The sequence below is a fragment of the Chinchilla lanigera genome, unplaced genomic scaffold (assembly GCF_000276665.1).
Source record: "Chinchilla lanigera isolate Chin_1 unplaced genomic scaffold, ChiLan1.0 scaffold00018, whole genome shotgun sequence".
NCBI lineage: Eukaryota > Metazoa > Chordata > Mammalia > Rodentia > Chinchillidae > Chinchilla > Chinchilla lanigera.
In genome coordinates this window covers 17,284,335-17,304,976 of record NW_004955419.1, presented here as the reverse complement: position 1 = coordinate 17,304,976, position 20,642 = coordinate 17,284,335, and the positions used below count along the sequence as shown (strand labels likewise).

General features: G+C 41.9%; 1 protein-coding gene across 1 annotated transcript in view; it reads left to right on the top strand.

The window, feature by feature from the left end:
• LOC102017879 (A-kinase anchor protein 2) overlaps positions 1-20,642 on the top strand; it is a gene marked incomplete at its 5' end in the record, with an annotated part of 466,044 nt that overhangs the window by 101,333 nt on the left and 344,069 nt on the right.

The window sequence follows — 20,642 nt, the reverse complement described above, 5'->3', positions numbered from 1 at the left end:
CCTTACATAGCTGACCACCTCATACCACTGAGGCCTTTGCTCAAATGATACCTTGTCATTTGGGGATAGGAACACCTTCCCTGACAACTCAAGTGCAAATGGCATCCAGACCCCATCTCAGTCCCTTAACATTCCCTTTTCCTGCTTTACTTTTCTAGAAAGCCATCAGAACTGCCTGACTTCAGATATTCATTATTTGTTTGTTGTGTATGAAAAGTGTCCATCCCTTGGAATGTAAACTTCATGAACACTTCAATGTCTACTTGCTTGAATAAGTGAAAAATTGTAGCACCATCTTTGATCACATGGATGTACAATGATAAGCATTCAGGTTGGCTTTGATTGTTCATTATAATGGACAATGCCTTGATAAATTGTCTTATGCGTAAGTTATTATACACTTGTCTTGTTTCATTAACTCTGTTCCTAGGGACAGAATCACCTAAATCAATATATATGTAGACTGATAAGACTTTTGGTTCACTTCACCAAACAGTCCTCCCAAACTTGAGTCAATCTATATCTATATTCTTAAAAATCGTATATGAGACTGTTCCTGAAAACTTCACTGAAGCTGAATGTAATCACTTTTGAAATCTGATGCACTTCAATAGTAAACTAACTGCATTTTTTGTTCTTTTGAATATTTGTGAAATTAACATTTCCTTCATATCTGCTTGTCATGTGTATGCATGCATATTTATTTATTTATTTTGCTGCTGGGGATTGAACCCAGGGCCTCATATAGGGTAAGAACACATGGTATGTATTTATTTTCATATGAATTTGTGATTAGACCCATTGTCTGTTAATCTTTATCATTTTTCTCATCCATTTGTAAGGAGTTGGACTATTGACCTATTAGATATAGATGTTGCAGACATATTTTCCTGCCTTGTTATTTTCTTTCTGGTTTTTATCATGATATTATTTCTTTCACAGGCATTTTATTTGGTTTCTGTCTTTTTAATGATATATCCTTTTCTTTTTCTACCCAGAAGGTATTTTCCCAACCAGAAATTAGATCTTCACTACTTATGCTTAGCTCTTCAATCCATATGGAATTTATCAGAGTGCCAGTTGTGGAATGTAGATTCTAACTCTACATAGTTAATTTTGTCCCCAAAGTTAACCAGATCTACACACTTCACTGGCTACTCCATCATTTTGCCACAACTTGGAATTTCAATTTTTCTTACCTACTGATGGTTTTTAATCTTTCAAGCTAGTTTTAAACATGGTTAGTGCTTAGTAATGTTAAAGACTTTTAAATTTTGTTTGAAATTTAAAGGCAAAGAATGCTATAAAAGAAGTATATTCTTCTTTCATAATCAACAAATGGTTTAATCACCTTTCCTGAAATAAAAAGGTTTTGATGCCTGGTGCCTTCACCACACATGAAGTGACTATTGCTTTTCACTACTAATGGTCCTTTATAGTCATAAAGTCCTTTATAGTCATAAAGTCCTTTAGGACAATCAAAAGAGAAGGAGATAGGCAGGATAGCCTCGCATGGACATTCAAGTTGTGCTCTGCCCAACTCCAAGGAATGTCTATTGTACATAGTGAGTTATTTAAATGGGCCCCTGAGTTTTATAGTCTATAATTTGTGCAGCTGTGTATAGCAATCCTGAAGAGAGAAACCCTGTTCACATCCCAACCAAGTGCTCAAAAATCAAGCACAGTGTCTTCTGGGCCTCACTAGATCTTAGAAATTAACCTCATCCTTCACAGAAAAGCTTTCATCATTTAAAAAAAAAAAAAAAAAAAAGAACGGACTTGTTTATTGTTACAAAGCTTAGTGATAGCTCAGGGAATGGATTCTTGATTTCTCTCCCTTTTTCATGATTCAACTCTTTTGCTTTTTATTTAAACATTTGATTGTGAGTAGGCAATATATTCATGTGACTCAAAATTTGAAAGGTATAGAAGATTACATAGCCACAGAGAGGGTCCTACTCATCCTCACGCCTCTACCCCTTTAGTATTCCTCGTAAACAAACCCTAACACCAGTTCCGACAACACCTTCAGGAGTGGCCCAGGTATATCCAAGCAAACACACACATATATTTCCAACTCCTCTTCTTTAACCTAAATGCGAATGTGCTATACACTATTCTGTATTTTGACTTTTTGATTTCCAGCATATTTTGATGATTGTTCTAATCAGCCCATGAAAACTTTTTCATCCTCTCTTGCAGTGAAGTATATGCTAATGAATAATATAAACAACCCATTTAACTGTACTGAGGGACTTTCACTTGCTGTTAAAACAGTACTGGGTGAATAATGGACTCACGTCATTTTGCACATGGGTGAGGCGTAGGATTAAAATTGTTGGAAGTGGGTTTGCTGGGTCAAAAGCATTGCGCATGCGGAACTCTAAAAGATGTTGCCACACGGTCTCTTTAAACACTGATCTGGCTGTGGCTGATTTTCTTATACCCTTATGAATGCTGTCTTAACGAATATGATAAACTTTACCAGCCCGGTGTTACAAGATGGTGCAGTTTTTGTTTGCTTTTATCTTCATGTGGGTGAGTTTGAGCATATTTCCATCTATTTCAAGGTTAATTGTATCGTTGTTACATGTTCTGTCTCTCTCTTTCCTGTGTTCATTTTGTTTTTACTGGCCTGTGGGTCTTTTTTCTTATGGCTTCGCAGGGAAGTAACTCTCACTGATTACACTGACATTGAAATCTTTTCTTACACTCAAGAGTCACTATGTTTTCCTCTGAATTGCCTGCTTGTGTAGTTCTCTACCTTTTTTGCAAAGGGATTGTGGATCTTTTTCTTCTTGATTTGAGAAGTCACTTGTGAATTTTCAAGCCTCGATTTTTGAAACCCTATTCCCAGTCTCTTATAGTTGAGTGTGCTGTGTTTTCTAATGATATTCCAATTTTTCTCATTTCATAAAACAGAAGAGCATTTTATAAGTATGTATGCAAAGAACAATCAGCTTTATAACATTCACAGACTCAGGAAGGATGGCCTCAACACCATTATCACTTGTTTAAGGGACAAGACAGTGCGAATCATTAAATCTCTGACAAATGTATCATTAAAAAAGTAAATTTAACCTTTAAAGAGTACTGCAGGCCTCCGGATACTTTCTAGCCTTTCAATATCATAAAAAGTTTTAGAACTAGAATCATTAAATCTCTGACAAATGCATCATTAAAAGTTATTAAAAGTTTAAAAGTTTTAGTTCATTAAAAGTTTTAGCCTTTCAATATCGTAAAAAATTTTAGAATTGGAGAAAAGATAGAAGTCTGTAATGAATTTGGCAAGAAATGTATAAAGAGGTGCTGGACTCTCATATACTGCTTATAAATAATAGGAAAGCAAAGAAACCCTAAATAAACAAAGAAAAACAGTGATTAATTGCAATGTATCAGGTCCTGTTTAAATGTAACCTTGTCTATGAAATATTTCTGTATTTCCCCGTATGTATTTTTCTCTTCCATCTAAGTTCCCCCAGGAACTTTGTTTGTCTCCCGTGGGGATTACCAATGTCTTTTATTAGAGTTAGTTACATATAAGAATATTCCTAAGAGAACTGCCAATTTCCGCTACTGAATGTTGATTTTTCCAAAATGAAAAGTCTGTGGTCTCAAGTCACAGTATTCTTTTTGAAGTAAGGCTTTAAGGTGCAGTTTACATACAGTAAAATTCACCTTGGTCGCCCTGGTGTACAGGCCAGTGAGTTCTGACATGTTTCTACAGGTGTGCAGTCACCTCCCAAATCAAGATACAGGACATTTCCATCACCACACAGTGTTCTCTGGGGACGTTGCTACCAATCCCCTCCCTCTACCCTCAGCCCCTGTCACTCACTACTGTGAATTCTGTCCCAACAGTTTTACCTTTTCCATAATGTCTTATAAAGGAAGCCATGTGTTCTGTAGCTTTTTGCGTTGACTATTTATACCTAAGCCAATACTTTGCAATTAAACTCCAGGGAAGTAATTTCCTCTTGGCTCTGTGGAATTTAGGCTGAATAGACTTGCTCACCCAAATCATGCCAGTGATGAGACAGCAGTCACAAGGAAGGAACCAAGAGGAAGGGAGAGAGAGAGAGAACACAGGTTATTGGGACAGTGACAAAAGAAAAGTGTAGTATCTGTTGACAGTCTTTACTCTTTAGAAATTAGCATTTTGTACAAAGGTCTTCTGCTGTGCACAGTGTCATGGAATGCCCGTAGCCACTTGATGAATTGTTACTCCCATTCTACAGATGAGGACACTGAAGCTCATACTGTTTAAGTGGCTTGTCCCTAAACAGAACAAGCTCTCATTTGAAGGACTTTGTCTTCTTCAGGCCCCTTCTTCTCCACAATGTACTGAGGGAGAGTCACAGAGAACACTTGGTAGCTCCAAAGCATCTTTTGCTCAGTCCCACTGTAAACCCGAAAGTCCTGCTGTGCCAAACACTCATGAAATGTCGTCAAAGTAACCAACCCAAGAGGCATATGTCATGCAGTCCCTCAAGACAGAGGCACTTAATTTTCCTTCCTAATAGCTCATGGGGCATTTTCACCTGCCACTTTTTTCTCATTTTTTAAAGTTTCCTCTTGTACTTAACATCTTTGCATCACTGCATTTTTGTGTTGGGGCCTGTTATCCCAATGTATGCCGTGGAGTGTGTGTTCCACCTACCCACCTTTAGGACATCTGTCATGGGAACGAAGAATACGAATTATGTTCGCTAGGGTCTGCTCCAGAGAGAATATTAGCTCCAATATTTGCTTAATCATTCCTTGCCATCTTCTTTCTCTAGATCACAAGGAATAAGGGTCAACATTAGGTAAAATGAACTAAATGCTAATGCCTAGCAACAATGTCGAGAAACATTTTATGTCTTAGATCTATTTCAATATAAAACAAGCTATAGGTAAATAGTAATTACATGAATAGGAGCTCTTATCTTCTGACAGAAAACTTCTTCCCTCAAAATGTTTTGGGAACATCTGTTGTTCTAAAACTAATCGGGATGTTTGAAAGCAGATGAACATGTCAGGAATGAGGACGATCTGTATCGCTTTGTGGGATGTTGTGAAATCAAAGAGTTCAGTATAAAATTGCTGTATGATCATCTAAACTGAAGTCCTCCCAAAGAGATTTCCAGAGTATCACAGGGCTCTGGATACTTTTGAGCCTTTTGGTTTCTCATTATTCCTTTTCATAATTATCTTTCCAAAATAGTTCTTTTTTTGGCAATGAACTTTGGTCAATGGAAGCAGAGTGGGATCTGGATAGTAGATATGAGTTTCTGTTTATTTAAAATATTTGCCTATTTAATATCCTAGATATTTCCAATAAAATTTGATCCTAGAGTATAAGAAAAATCTTATTTAACGCCGGTTGTGTAAAAGAGTGTTAATATTCATTTTTAAATTAAGTGATCAACTATACTCATTGGCAGAATTGTCATTCCAGATCTGTAGAGAAGATTGTAGCAGCTGGCATATAGCGGTGTACACATCTATGTGACAGTAATACAGCAGACCATGCGCTCTATCATCACAAGCCAGGCTAATGGAACTCACTCTCTTTGGGCCTGGAAAAACACCCTGTAAACTATTATCATAAAGGGACAGAAAGTACTTTTGCATGTTCCTCCTTTTCTTTCTTGTCACACCTGGAGCTGAGGGAATGGCACATTTTAAAGAGGGAAGTACGAGAACAGCACAGAGGAAGTAACCTACTGGCCCTTTGTTGAGGTTGGGAATGGGGACAGGAAGGGGTCAGGGATGTGGAAACCAGAGTAAAGATTAGGATTTTAGAGCCAAGAGAAAATGAGTACCAAGCAAGAGCTCAAAGATTCAAGGGCAGTGGCCAAAATGGGTCAGAGCCAGGCATGTGCTCTAGGACAGAGAAGCCAAGAGAGAATGGAGTACAGTGCCATTCTGACAAGAGCTGGACCCCTCTGCGGACATATTTATGGAGAGAAAAGAGCTCCTAGAAAAGTAGGTTCAAAGAGCAGCGCTGGAGGGCTGGACAGGAAAGCACATTCATGTGGCACTGGAACAGGCTAGTGAGACTCAAAGGACAGTGGCACCACAACAGCCTCACATCTAGAAGGCTCAGCTTTTCCTCCCCACCATCTGGATGCCTGGCTATACCCTGCAGTGGCTTCCCATTAGCTACGGCCCCTACAGTTCTGCCACCTACTGAAATCTGCTCCTTCTCCCCACATCTCCAGTGATAATCCACAGGCTTGGCTCCCAGACTGCCCTGTACTGCTTGGTTGCCTACTTGTTTGTAACCCTTGGTAAATTTACTTCCCTGAGTCTTGGTCTTCTCATCTGAAGGATTGAGAGTGATTCCAGGACCCACCTGAGGAACTGGCAGGAGTGCTAAAGGAGCTAACACATGAGATATATCCACAGAGTTAGTGGTTATATTGGTTTCCCAGGGCCGCCATAGCAAATTACCACAAAATGCATGGTTTAAAACAACAGAAATGTGTTCTTTCATTGTTTTGAAGGCCAGAAGGCTGAAATAAAGATGTCATTTCCTTCTGGAATCACTAAGGAGAATCTGTTCCATGTTTTTCTCCTACCTTCTGCTAGCTGCTGGAATCCTTATCTTATAGACATATCTGTTTACTCGCTGCCTCTGTCTCCACTCTCCTTATATGTCTCCCGTCTTATAAGGGACACCAGTCACTGGGTTTAGGGCCCACCCTAAATTCAGAATGATTGTATTTTAAGATTCTTAATTATATTTACAAACATTTCCAAATTAGGTCACATTTGCAAGTTCTGGGGATTTGAAGATGGTCTTATATTCTGTGGAACCACTATCTAATGCATGGTAGTTTTCATAATTATTATCTTCAATTTAAGATTTTACTGTCTCTTGACTCTACAATTAAAATAGTCTCCCTGCCTACAGCGTTCACATGGCAAGTCATTCTCAATAAAGTAGCCTCGGTGATCTTTCCAAAGTAACTTCCCTGCTTACATCTTTGAGTGACCCCCCACCTCCTACTGGGGAACATCTGATATGCTGAATGGGGCTGGGCCTAGAACCTGCCTCATGTTGGCAGTTCCCTTTCCTATCCTTTACCCTACATATCCTCTCCAGAACAGGATGGCTTCCCAGGTCCCCCGTACAGTGAGTGCACTCTTTCATGCCTCCTGGTCTCTGCACTGTCTACTCCCACTGCTTGTGTACCATGTCCCTCCCTACAGAGATTTTGTGCATCCTTTGAGATTCAGTTCTTATTTCATCTCCTCTAAGAAGCATTCTTGGCAGCAACTCCAGATCCCCAAAACTACCTTCCTCTTCCATGCCTGTACCACGTTTATACCCATCACCGAATTTCCTAAAGGTCTGTTAATGTTTCAGTTACTCCTTTAGAATTGTCCTTACTCACTCTATACCATCAATGCCAGTGCCCATAAAGGAAGGTGCTGAATGGTGAGTGAGTGAGTGGGAGGGTAGGTAGGTTAATGGGTGGGATGGAACGGGCTACGATGGGTAGACAGGTAGATGGATAGATGGCTAGTGTGTGGATAAATGTTTGCATAGATAAATAATACCTAGAAAGAATAAAATTCTGAATCAAGGATCATGTGGAACCAGCAAGTGGAATTTAGACTAAGTCTGAAGCCATCTGTTGTTAGATAATCTGACCAGGTATTAGTGAGGAAGGAATGTGGCCCCTCAGGATTTATATCTGTGTAGTATAAAATTAGGAACAACTATGCATCTGAAGAATCCCATGTAGGATACCCAAAGTAACTGCTGAAAAACTCATTATAGTTTCTCAGAGTACACTGGTTCTTGTTCATTTCCAAAGTCCTAAATTACATAAACCCCTTTGGGAGTAGATCAAGCATAGTTCTCTCATTTTATACTTTGGTATGCCTAAAAGTCACCTGGTATCTAAATTTAAAGTAAGTCGGGGTCAAGGGTATGATTTTAAAGCATCCACAGTTAAAGGTCTGATGTGCAGTCATGGTGGAGACCCAGGAGGCTCTAGATCAATGCTTCTCAAACTTGAATGTGCACACAAATCACTTTAGAATCTCGTAAAACTACACAATCTGATTTCATGGAGTAAAAATCTACATTTCCAAGTCTCTAAGTGCTGTTCCTGCTGTCTGCAGACCACACTGTAGACAACCAAAGTTCAGGGGATTCTGATGTGAGGGAAAACCCTGGGCCCAAGAGACATAACCCACAACTTGGTTGGGAGCTTGGTGTCAGCACAGGGGCCAGCTGTGAGAGAGGTCATATGGTTCTTGGTAACAGTGAGGCTTGTCACATGCTTAATGCCACACTGTGTACCCAGAATCTCCTCCCAACCCTCACGAGATGGTTAAACCCTGGGAGAAGGTACAGGCGGGCTTTCTCTAACTTCTCTGATAAGATTTGTTAAGTGTACAACCGTTACTGTCCCTGGGAGCCCTTTTAGAAAACATTTAAGGAAATGCTACATACTTGGCTCCTAAGATTGTATAGCCCAGGGTCATCATTTACCCATAAAAGGCTTGTTTGTGTGTCAAACTGCTGAGTCAGTGACCCTGCCTGTTTTTGGCACAAATTACTGAAGTGGTTTCCAAACCCATTAAATGTCAAAATCCTTGGGCCTTTATTTGGTCCAGGTGTAGCAACTCAGGCCCACAGCCAAACTGGGCAAAGGAGAGGGTGGATGATTAGTAGAGCCACCAACTGGCAACAGATAGTAATTCTCAGGGGCCGAGCTGCATCTTCTTGCGAACTCATTGTGATTTCCTCAGGGAGGCCTCCCAAGGCTCCAGGTGTGAACAAGACCCTTGGTCTGTGTGGACAGCATGCAGTTCATAGCGTCATGCTGTCACCTGAAGGCCCAGTTCTAGGGTTCTTTGTGTAGCTTCATTTAAGTAGCTGATTACAAAGATTCTGACTTTCTGCATAGTGACTCTAGTTTTTAGGTTTTTATTTCATATTTTAGATTCTTAAAGTCTAGAGTCAATGTTAAGTTTTTTTTTAAAAATACATATCCTCGTCATCACTAGAGTAATAAAAGCCAACACAAATCTTCTCATGGGCCTGAAAGGTAGATATTGTACCAGTATTATCCTCAGTGTACTAAGGAGGACTTTGAGGAACAGAGATGTTAGATATCCTCTATGAACTGTGGGAAATGTGGAGCTGGTATTGGACCTCAGAGCTTCCTGGTGCCTGTGCTCCTAGCCAGGCACCTTTTTCAATGATTATGCTAATGAGCTTCTATGAGAGTGCTTAGTACCTGTCAACCCCTGTGCCAAGGGCTTTGTATGGATTATCTGCTTTTACCCTCAAACTTGTAATATAGGTTAAACATTATTAACTTCATTTCGTGACTGAGGGAACCAATGTGAGGGAAATGTAATTTTTCTGACTTTACAGCTCGCCTTGTAAGTATCAGGGCTGCAATTTGAACCCAAGGAGTCTTTGTTCTCCCATGTATGTTTCTTTGGCATACTTGGAAGGATGGAAGGAAGGAAGGAAAGAAGGAAGGAAGGGAAAAAAAGAAAGGGGTGGAAGAAGGAAATGAAGAAAGGAAGTAAGAATGGAAGAAGCTGGCCTAGTTGACTATTCTTTTTATGGTTGTATCCAAGGTCTTATTGCTCAGAAAAAATACTCTAAATACTTTAAAGGGGAAAGGATTGCTTTTTACCTCTTTTAAACACATTTATATAACACAGTTTGAATGCTTAGAACATTTAAATAATCTCCCAAGGGAACTTCCTTCAAACAAGAAGCTTATCATATGATATTATGGCATCTGTCACTTAGAAGCTGTGTGACTCAGTTTCTTTCTTTGTAAAATGGGGATAATGGTAGTGTTGCCTCTCCTAGGTCTCTTATAAAGATTATGTTAATTAATATTTGTAAAGTATTTACAATGGATTCAAGGCCAAAGTAAGCATCATGTGTTTATTAAAGTTAAAGGAAACTTTTATACTTAAATTCAAACCATTATCTCCAATTCTCAATTAAGTTAGAAAGACTCTTGCAGGTTTTCAGTTTTTCACTTGAGTCAATTTGACTCTAGCTTAACACTCATAAAAACACTAGTTTGTACTCCTGTTACGGTAAAATGGCAATGGTGTTCCTTTACCCACTCTTCCCCCCACCCACAGTCATGCTCTTACCAGGTAAATGCTTTCCCCATGGGCTGGAGCTGTGGCAACGCTTTTTAAATAATGAGATTATCAAATTTAGAATTTTATTTGTACAGAGGGCAAGTGTGAAATCCTGAGGCTGCACTAAAATCCATGGATCCTGGGATTGGAAGCCAGACACTCATTTGTTGCCTACCTCATTGGGTCATCACCATGGAAGGCCTGCTGCCCCCATTAATGAAAAGCCAGCAGCATTTGTTTTGGCTTGAACCAACCTACCAGAATCTTTAATTCAGTGACAGACTGTTTTCCTTGGAAGCTAAGAGTCCAGAGGTTTGGATTAAGCTCAGATTCTGGTAGAAAAGTTCCAAACTGGAAGTGAAATGACTTCACCCAACAGTGGCCTGGCAAGGGAGCAGGGCAGGCCGTTGGAAAGTGGATTTTGAGTGTGGGAGGATATTCATCACAGTGCCTAATAAGGGAGAACCTATGCTATTAGAGGGTGATGTGAGTAAGCCATTGGAATATTCTGTTTCAATATTGTGCTGTGTTTTATGTATCTGAGTTCAAGATGCGGGGTCCTGATAATATGTTTTTGTTTTGCTTTTGTTTCTACCTGGATTAGAAAGCAGTCTGTGGAGAACCCTCAGAGGGAGGGATGGATTGAAAGGATCCCTTTTGTACATAGATGTAAGCTAGATACATTTTGGGGAAGCGTAGGAAAAAGCCATCCTCAAGGACTAAAGGGTGGGCAGACAAAGAAGCAGAGGAAGTCTGGTGGGGAGAATGACTGTGGAGATGACCTGCTCCGGGGAGGGAATTCACCGGAGCTTGTGTCTTTTTTCTGCAAGTGACTGGGAGTAGGAACAAGGGAAAGGCAGCTCTTGGAGTGCAGAAAAGGAAAGGGCTGCTCAGGCAGCCGTTGGCTGCCTAGATTCAGGGCTACAGGGTCAAGCAGGAGTTTCCCAGAATTCTGGTGCTCCTGCATCAATAACCCAGGTGAGCTTCCTGGCTCCTGGAGCTGAATCCACTGTCTCTCATCTCTCTTGGTTCTTCTGCTACTCTTAAATTTCAAGGCAGAGAATTTTTTGTAATATTAGAAGTCTTGGGTCTTCTAAGAGTGTATCTGAAAGATTTCAAGGAGTTTCTGAAACTCCAGAAGTTATACACAAAATATTATTATGTATATGCATTTGTTCAGGAAGAACATGCATTATTTGTGCCAGATTCTCAGAGGGATTCTGTAATCTGTCCTCCTGTAAAGCTTCAAACCACTATTCTAAATGGTAGAAAGACCCAGAGTAGAACACTTTGAACTTTTGTCTTTTTAGCATTTTGTGATAAATACAGAATTTGGCATAGCCAAAACGTTACAAAGAGTTTGCATACCATCAAAAGAATACCATGGATTACAGCCTCTGAAAGTGAGAGGTAATGTCTGCGTTAGCCAGAGTCAAGAGCATTCATGAGCAAATGCTGGTCCAGGCTAAAGGGTTATGTTGGGTATATACGGGTGCTCCTAGTGCTGGGATGAAATAAACCATTCTGGAGCTTTCACTGGAACACAGGCACACTTACATGGAAACACATCCAGAGTTATATAGGAACTCAGTCAACAAATAACATTATGTGCATAATTATAAAATTGAATTTGTTGAGTACCTGCAATATGATGGCTTTGGATACATTGCCTCATTTGATTGTCCCCAAAACCCTATGAACTGGATACTCTTATTATTCCCATTTTGTACAGTGAATAACAAGTTCAGAGAAGTAAGTTAATTTCTTCAGGTCAGTAACTGGGATGTGTGGCCAGGTCTGTCCTATCCACACTTCCTCTCAGTTTAAGTAGATTCACTACAAACCTACGGCCGTCATGGTGGCTTGTGGGACAGCTGGTTAGTCTAACAAGATCTTTATGATTTTTAAAGTTAAGTGAAAGAGTGGCAGGTCAAAGAATCCATCTGCAAGTTGCACACTATGCGAGGAATTGGGAGGGATAACCACTTCTTCTTCCCAAGAGACTGACAGGCATACCCTGAGGGAGTGGGATTTCTGAGACGCTGTGAAGTTAACAAGAGGAGACTTGGAAAGTTGGAAGAGGAAGGGGGAGGCTGCATTCCAGGCATAGCTCGTGCTATGAAAAAGCACCAAATTTGGAGTGGGACAAACAGATGAAGAAGGTGTCAAGTTCTCTGGGGAGGAGTAGCGGGTATGGGAGGCCAGACACAGGGAAAAGCTCTGGCAAGATGCTGTGGTGACTTAGCTGAGCCTAAAACAAAGGACAGCCATCTCAGAACTCTAGGAATCGTCCCTGCTCCCTCCCATCTGGACAAAGGAAGGAAGTTTCATACTGTGATGAGCCCCAGATAGAAATGGACATCCTGCTGTATGAGAGGTCTTCAACTCCATCAGGAAACTCTGGCACTGATGTGTCTGCTTGCAAATATGGTATAACAAGGGCTGGGTTTGGAGTGGATGAGAGGTAAGGAATTAGAGGGAAGACAGAGACCATGAGGGATCAGCAGAAGGCAGCTTGTGGGGCCTAGCGCAGGCAGCATCAACCATTCTCTACTCAGTGTGGGTGTGTAGCACCTAATCCCACCCTGCTGGTGGCATTCATCAGCCTCTCTTTCCTCCACCACCCCACCCCCTCCCCAGAGGTGCTGTCCCAGCAGAGAAAGCACTTCTGAGACACCTACTATGCTTCCCCCAAAGCAAGACCATACCAGAAAATAATCAGACTTGAAAACTAGAGATCAAAAATGCCAGCCCCAGTCAGCCTATCCTTGCCTTACCTGCCGTCACTATTCTCTTGCTAGGTGGTTACTCTGTAAGGCAGGTAAGAGTAAGGCAAGGATAGGCTGATTATTTTCCAGTTAGATCTTACTGTTGGGGAAACGGGGTAATAGAAAGAGGCCTTAACCTTGCATTAGCCGTGGTGTGGCCCTGAAAGCTGCCCCTCTTCTTCTCTTCATGGAGACAAACTCTGTGGTCCCTGAGGAAGCCCGATGGGCTGCCACATCTTTGCTTCCTGAAGGGTTGGATCAGATTAGGAAGCTTGTGAGATTCAGGGTGCTGCTTTCTTTAATGTACAAGCTCTGAAGTCTGATCCTGCTCACACCTTTCTCTGAAGGGAAGGGCACCGAAGACATGCTGAAAACACCTTCCTTTGCCAGGCCAGCCCGGGATCCATGCCTCATGGCTCCCTTCTCTTGCTGCCTCCCAAGTCCTTCTTCCGGGGAGCTCCGTCCGTCCTGTTCCCGGCTCCTCCTCAGGCAGCCGCCTTTGTGTCTATCCGTCCATTCCGCCTCCTCAAGCATGCTTTCCTCTCTAGTGGGATAAATTTAGCCCTGAATGAATGCAGAAATAAGAACACATGGACACAACACAGAGCAAGCAGCATTCAAATGTGGTTTGGCACACACACAGCCAATCCAGAGAAGATCCCAGCTTTTCTGTTTTCTTCTTTCTGTTTCTCCCACCTGATCCTCAGATCACTGTACTCTTTTTTTTCCCATTTACTTAAGCTAATTAAATATGTAGGTCACAGTGTGGAGCTGTTTGTCTTCAGACCCCTTGAAGAAGAAATCACTTGAGCCCCTACAGAATATCAAAGGGTCAAGAGAGCCCGAGGTGACCTTGCTCATTTTTATTTACTGGTTCAACTCTTTAAGCAATGGATCCAAAAGTTGGATCCATTTGTGTTATGTATCAACATCCTCTTTTTCTGGTGGGCCGAACCTATGCAGTCCCATAAACCGGTCCCCACTGGACATTCATCATGTTCCTAAGTGCCTAACTTTACAGTTTGGTCTTTCAGACATAGCCTTTCACAAGGCACTTACAATTTACAAAGCACTTTCTCATCCGGGGGCTCCTTTCACAAGAACCCTGTAAGGGCAGTGAGCTGTCTCTGTTCCCAGTTTACACACAGAAATTCTGTCTTTAACTTACAAATAAGAAAGCTCAGCTCAGAGCAGTTCAGTGAATTATATGAGGTCACACAGTAAGTAGCAGAGTTAGGATTAAGACCTTATTTTTTCTCTTGTCTTATATTCTTTCTACTTTACCTGTGATGCTTTGGAGAAAGGCAATTTCTCCAGGAGGTCCCAGCTGGGAGGCTCAAACATTAGTAAGGAGCAGTTTTTGAGACTAGATGATTTACCTCTTGGTAAAATGGGTTCCATCTTGCTGGCATGTGGAAAGTGGATAAGGGTGGACATACAAATTGGGAACCTCTGAACTTCAAAGGGCTTCCAAAGGATATTAACAGTATCATTAATGGTAGAGCAGAAGCTCGGTTTTTCCAATTTCATTATTCATTCCCCAGCCTTTGGGCTGGACAGGATTTAGTTGATAGGCTACCATCTCTGCACTGCTAGCCTAGCAGGAAATCTTTCACTGGTCAGCAGTGCTGACCAGCAGAATGTGCACAGCATTATCAAATCATGGTTAACAATGAAAGTGTTGATGGCCACACTACAAGAAGGGATTCCATGCTGATGGGGCATATTGTGGTCTTTGTGCTAAGGCAAACCAGACTGGTCTTTAAGCTCTCTATGAAGCTGGTGATCCAGCTGTGTCCACTGGCATCAGATCACCAGGCTGGGGTAGAACCTGACCTTCCCAAAGCCTTTTCTGCTTCAGAGCTAATTCACACTGAAACCTGAAATCAATTCTATCACCGAGCACTTTTAATATGTAAGCATGTAGCTCTTTCCTAAATATGCAAAAATTAAACTTTTCTTGCTTGTTCTGGAAGGGCTTAATTTGTTTCCCCTTGAGAATTCTAGTTTAACTCCTTCTTATTTATAATTATTAAATTGGCCCACCCCAAAAGACAAAACTCTAGGTGTTTACAAATCACTCAAAGAAGGCTTTGTAACAAAATTTCTAGGCAATACATGACACAGACCTGAATTCTCCCTTCTAAAAGATGCAAAAAGAGAAATGCCTACTAATATGAGGCATTTTTAAGAATGTTAGTAGCTTGTCTCTTTTTAAAAAAAAAACAACTCTACATCACAGGGTAGATGAAATCAAGTCAGTCCCTTCATTCAGTCTGTGGCACTTTCAGTGAAACAACAATGGGATGAAGTGATTAGGACTCACCATTTCTGAGGTACCCACAGTGGCCAGCTACAAACACTTCAGCGTCACTTATCCTCATTTCTGACAATGTGTTGTTAAGGGGCTGAGATTCCAACTTGTCTTCAGAGGTCATGGCTTTCCTGTGTCACACTGACCTCCCACTTCTTAATTTTACTTTTCAAAACCTTCATATGAACGAGACTATACTAAGCAAACATTTCAACAGCACAATATTGTCCCCAAACTATCAGCTGTAACAATCCAGTGAGAACGAACATCACACATTTTTTAAAGAAAAGAAAAACAAACAATAAAACAATGGTATAAAATTTCAAAACAAGATTGTAGGAGAGTAACGATGGTTAGTACATTGCACACATTGCCTATTTTTATTTCCATCTTACTACTAAGGAAATTGCGGTTCTGCTTTGTTATGTGTTTTGCCCAGTTATCACAGTAGCTATAGAATCATCTCTAAGCATCTGGCTCTGATTCCCAAAAATTCCCCTTGTACCACTCATTCTCTCCAGAAACTCACATTGATCAAGTGACATTGCCAAAGCCAACCAAAATAAAGCAAGACATCCTACCGAAATGCTAATGTTCACTTTTAGATGGATTTCTGATTGGTCATTTTGAATCTACTACAGAGAGACCTTAGTCAACATATACCTTAAGCAACATCTAGCCTAGTTCATTATCCACATGGGCATCCTGCTTTCTAACTTCTTTGTCTATCTTTTTGCTTCGTGGGGGCCACCTATATGAACGTATCATTTGGATCTCATAGGGAGAAGCAGCACATGCCTGAAGCCCCATCAACTGTTCCAAACTGTTGATAACCACAGGAGCTGAGAAGACCCCAAGCACTGTTCTCTTTCATTTGATTCTACAGGCAGAAATCAGATATATTTTTAAATGACCATATATGGTCAAACAATGCCAGGCAAAAGAGCCAATACAAACATTTTGGGGACTCTGACATTCCTTTCAAAATCACATTTGTTCAAAAAAGCTTTAGGTTGCTGAGAAATTTCACTCTTAGCTACTGCTGAACAGGCTTTAGCTTTAGCTTTTACTGTTCACACAATGGGCTTCATCAAGTTATTTCTCTCCCTTTTTCTTGTTTCCCCCACAAAGGAATAGACTAAGACTTGTGGCTCCCAAAAGACTCATGTCCTAGAATAGATTCTGAAATTTTCATTAACAAAACATTTATTTTGTATATCTAGCATTCTGTATTCTCTCTGTATAATACTTTGCAGTGTAGCTGGCATCTATCAGAAAAAACAAACTGTCAGAATGGTGTTTATGCAAAAATATCCCCACAAAAATTAGTGACTTGTGCACACATTATGCATCACTGTAATGCACTGTTCCATATTTTACGTTTAAGGAGGACAGCCGGGTATGGTGGCATATGCCTGTATTCCCAGCACTTGGGAGGCTGAGGCAGGAGGATTGTGGCAAGTTCCAGACCAGCCTGGGCTACAAAGTGAGCTCAAAGCCAGCTTGAACTGCATAGTGAGACCCTGTCTCAGAAAGATAAATAAAGTTGGGCGTGGTGGCACACGCCTGTAACCCCGGCACTTGGGAGGCTGAGGCAGGAGGATCGTTGTGAGTTCGAGACCAGCTGGGGTTACAAAGTGAGCTCAAGGCCAACCTGATGCACAGGGAGACCCTGTGTCAAAAAGACAAACAAAACAAAACAAAACAAAATAAAACAAAACAAAACCAGAAAGATAAATAAATAAATAGATAAACAAATGGAAGACAAATAGTGACTAATACAGTTGTAGCACTGCACTCTTCACCCTTAGAAGTACCAGGCCGTTGCTTAATATCTACTATGGAATATCTACAAAATAAATTTGTTAAAGAAGTGCGATAATTTGGGTTCTATCTGTATTTCTAATGGGTTCAATGATTTTAAAATGCTAAAGCTTAGACATTTGATAGGAGAAGTGTTGGAAGGGAAAATATTTTCCCTCTACTTTTTGGCCAACCTTCATCATTCATTCCATGTCTCTTCCTGTTTCACTTAGGGTCTTCAGTCACAGCCGACAGAAATAAATTCTAGCTGATAGATGCAGAAAACAAATGAGCTGACACTGTATTCGGTAGCTCACAGTCTGGATGGGAAATTTAAAGGAGACTTGGGCAAGGGGAGAGACCAAAGGTAAGCTACCAGGCTGAAAGAGTTCTCCACAGTGCAAGTGTCTGACACTTTCCAACTTTTACAACGGGATGTGGCTGTACTTCTCACTATTGTTTATAATGTGGGAATTTTCTAAAGATAGGAAGGGAAAAGGGGTTCACAAGTTTTTAGAAAAAAAGGCAAATGCCAAAAAAAGAGACCAAAGTCTGTCTTCCTAACTGCACAAAGCCCCCATGTCTAGCATCCTGATTTTCTTCTTTTCTTTGAATGTTGCCATACCTGTCCTTAAACCCCCAATATTGAGTAAACACCACTGCTTATCATGGACCTCAGGCACACTTGAAAACCGCAGAGGAAGTACAATTGGTCACGAGTCTTTGATCTTGTCCTATTAAGTTGCATCATCACAATGACTCTGAGCTCATCTCTAGAGATGATCTCTTACCTTGTAGAAATTGAATATTCTATGCATGTAGTCACAGGATTCTAGTAAAGAGCTCTGCTTGGGAATCATGTACCAGTCTTCCCTATTTTCCACAGTCCTTTAACAAACTACTCCATCCTCCTGAAAGCCCACATCTATCCCCATCAATTTCAACTAATGATGATTCCTTCAACTGGGAAAACCAGGGCAACAGATGCCAACTCACCAACTACTCTCTATCACGACTTCAACTCAAAATTTCTTCTTGTCATAACCCGCCCCATCCTTATGCCCTGTTTCATTCTGCCTTCTTTCCTGGGCTGAACTGGCAGTGACCCTAACCTCAGTGCCTGCATGCTAACTCAGGAGTTTGCCTACTACTTACCTTCCCTTTTACTGTGTCCTTGGCTTCACTTTCCTCATACGATGGCCCTCTGACCCAAAAACATTCAAGTCTCACTTGACCTACAAGCCCTTCTGCTAGGCTCTGCTTCCCACAGTCTCCTTCCTGTTTCCCACCTTCACTATTTATAGCCAGAGATCTGACAGGAGGAGCTGTACACTAAGAGGATCCTTCCCCACCTCTAATTCCTTTCTTAACGTTCCTGAGTACTTTCCAGCTCGCCTCTGGACACAGTACATGAGTGCCCTCCAGAGTGCCCTGCCTTCCTCTTTGCTGAAGCCAATGGCCTCTTCTTAGTCTGTATCCTCCTTGGCCACTGAGATGCTGGTGACCCTGCTGATACTCCCTGTGCCCCTGTTATGGCTTGTGTTACAACTTCTCCTGATTTTTCTATCGACTTCTCAGATGACCCTATCAGACTCCTTTGCTGAGCTTTCTCCCTTCCTGCTATATTTTCTCATCCTGACCATTTTCAGTTCTTTAGCTGGAATTGTTAAGAAGATGCCAGTGAGATATGTGACCTGACCCTGTTTCTTCTATTCTGAAGTTCAGATCCTTCCAACTGATCACCTTAAAAGGGTGCTCAGACTCCTTTTCCTTCCCTATCTTCCCTTCCATCACTGCTGTTAACATTTTATGTGGCTATAGAAATAGTACACAAAATACACTACTGTAATCACTTCTAAGTGTGGAGTTTAGTGACATTAACTACATTTATATTGTTGTGCTTCATCATTCCTTTTCGATACCTATAGGGGGAAAGGACCACTTCTTGTACACTTGTTTGTTACTGGAGCCTAGTGCAATCCATGACACCAACTGAGCATGGTGCTTAGTAGCTGAAAACAGGGGCTCCGCAGGGTTTGCTTTGAGTTTAAATCCCAGATCTACGCCTTTGGCTGAACTGCCAGCCTCCCTGGTTTTGGTTTTCATCTTGGTCGTCTCTGCTTTTGTTGATTACACAGTCACTCTATAGAATCAATAACAGCTTTATTTGTGAGCAGCCCTACCAGTAATTTGTCCTAGGGGAGTTAGGGCTGGAAATAAAGAAAAATGAAGCATTTGAAGAAAGTGATGGGTCTTAACCAGAAAGTAGAAGTTTCTGACCTACCAGACTAGGAAGTCAAAGTGGGCACTGGCTTGGCTGTGTGATGCAAACAGCTGCACCCACATCCACTGTAGAGAAGGGTCTCAGGGCTGAGGAAACGGTGCTTCCGTCCTCGGCCTGCGTGGTGACTGTTCGCCAAAAAACAGCTAAAACTGCAGTGAAAGTTGAAAGGGCAATTTAGTTGAGTGGAAAGAATTTGATATTTGGGGAAATTTGATGCACACATCTTTTAAAATACTGTCTTCAATCATGCATTTATAGAATTATGAATTGAAAAAGGCCACATTTGTTTTTTGCGGTGGAGTTGCTTTTATTTTATTTTGTGGAGGAAAGTTTGCTTATGCATGTTGGGAATTCTAGCAGGTCCATCCTATATGTTCAGAGGTGTTTTGTTTGTTCTTAGCATTCATTTTCTTCTGAATCAGACTTTACTCACCTCTCGTATCCTACCCAGCAACAATCATAAAAGATTCACTTAAAAGTATGGTATCTTATTTGGATAAAGAACAGGTGAAGTGTTTCAGTGACCAGATCCTACTTTATCCTTCTGTGACAGTATAGGAGTAAAGAGCCCTGAGGTTTCAGACGCGGGGTCACAGCCCTATCATCAGCGGCAGATGTCTGCAGCATCTTTTATAAAGCATCTTCATATACTGTATCTCATTCGCTGGTAAGGCCACTTGTGTGAGGTAACTTCGGTGATCCTCCTTTTTTTTCAGCTGAGGAAACTGAGATTCAGAGAGGCTGGATGTATTGCCCAGGGTCTCACAGCAGATTATAAATTACCGAGCCCTGGGAAGGTGCCCAGGACTAAAGCACTCAGCTGTCTAAGCCACATCTGGCCTCACCAAACAGTGGCCTACTTGAGACATAACCTGCCCTCAGGTCACTTTCTGTTTGAGGAGCCTGCCAACTGAAGCACGTGGTCCGGGCAAGCCCTTCCCTGATCGCAGTGTCTTCATGTGGAGCCCAGCATCTGGCATGAGCTAGAAGGTGTTCAGGACGTGCAGTGGCCGCAGCCCGCCTTTCAGGGCACGCCAGAAGCCCCTCCACCGGCATTTGTTTGGTACAGGCGCCACCTCACTCTGCTTGGGCTCCAGCGCGCGTGGCCACTAAGGAGGCTCGCCAGCCGTGCGCCCTTAGGTTCGCCCAGTGCCCGCGCCCCAGGTGCCCAAGACGTGCGCGTCCCCTATCCGCATCTGCGATCCCTCCCCAGCTTCCCTTGCCCTCCCGGGAGCCGGGTGCCGCGGCTGCGGGTCCCCCACACCCCAGGGGCGGAGCGTGGCGCCGAGACGTCAGGGCGGAGGACGAGCGCGGGCGAGCGCGCCCTCCCAGCGGCTGCCCGCGGCCC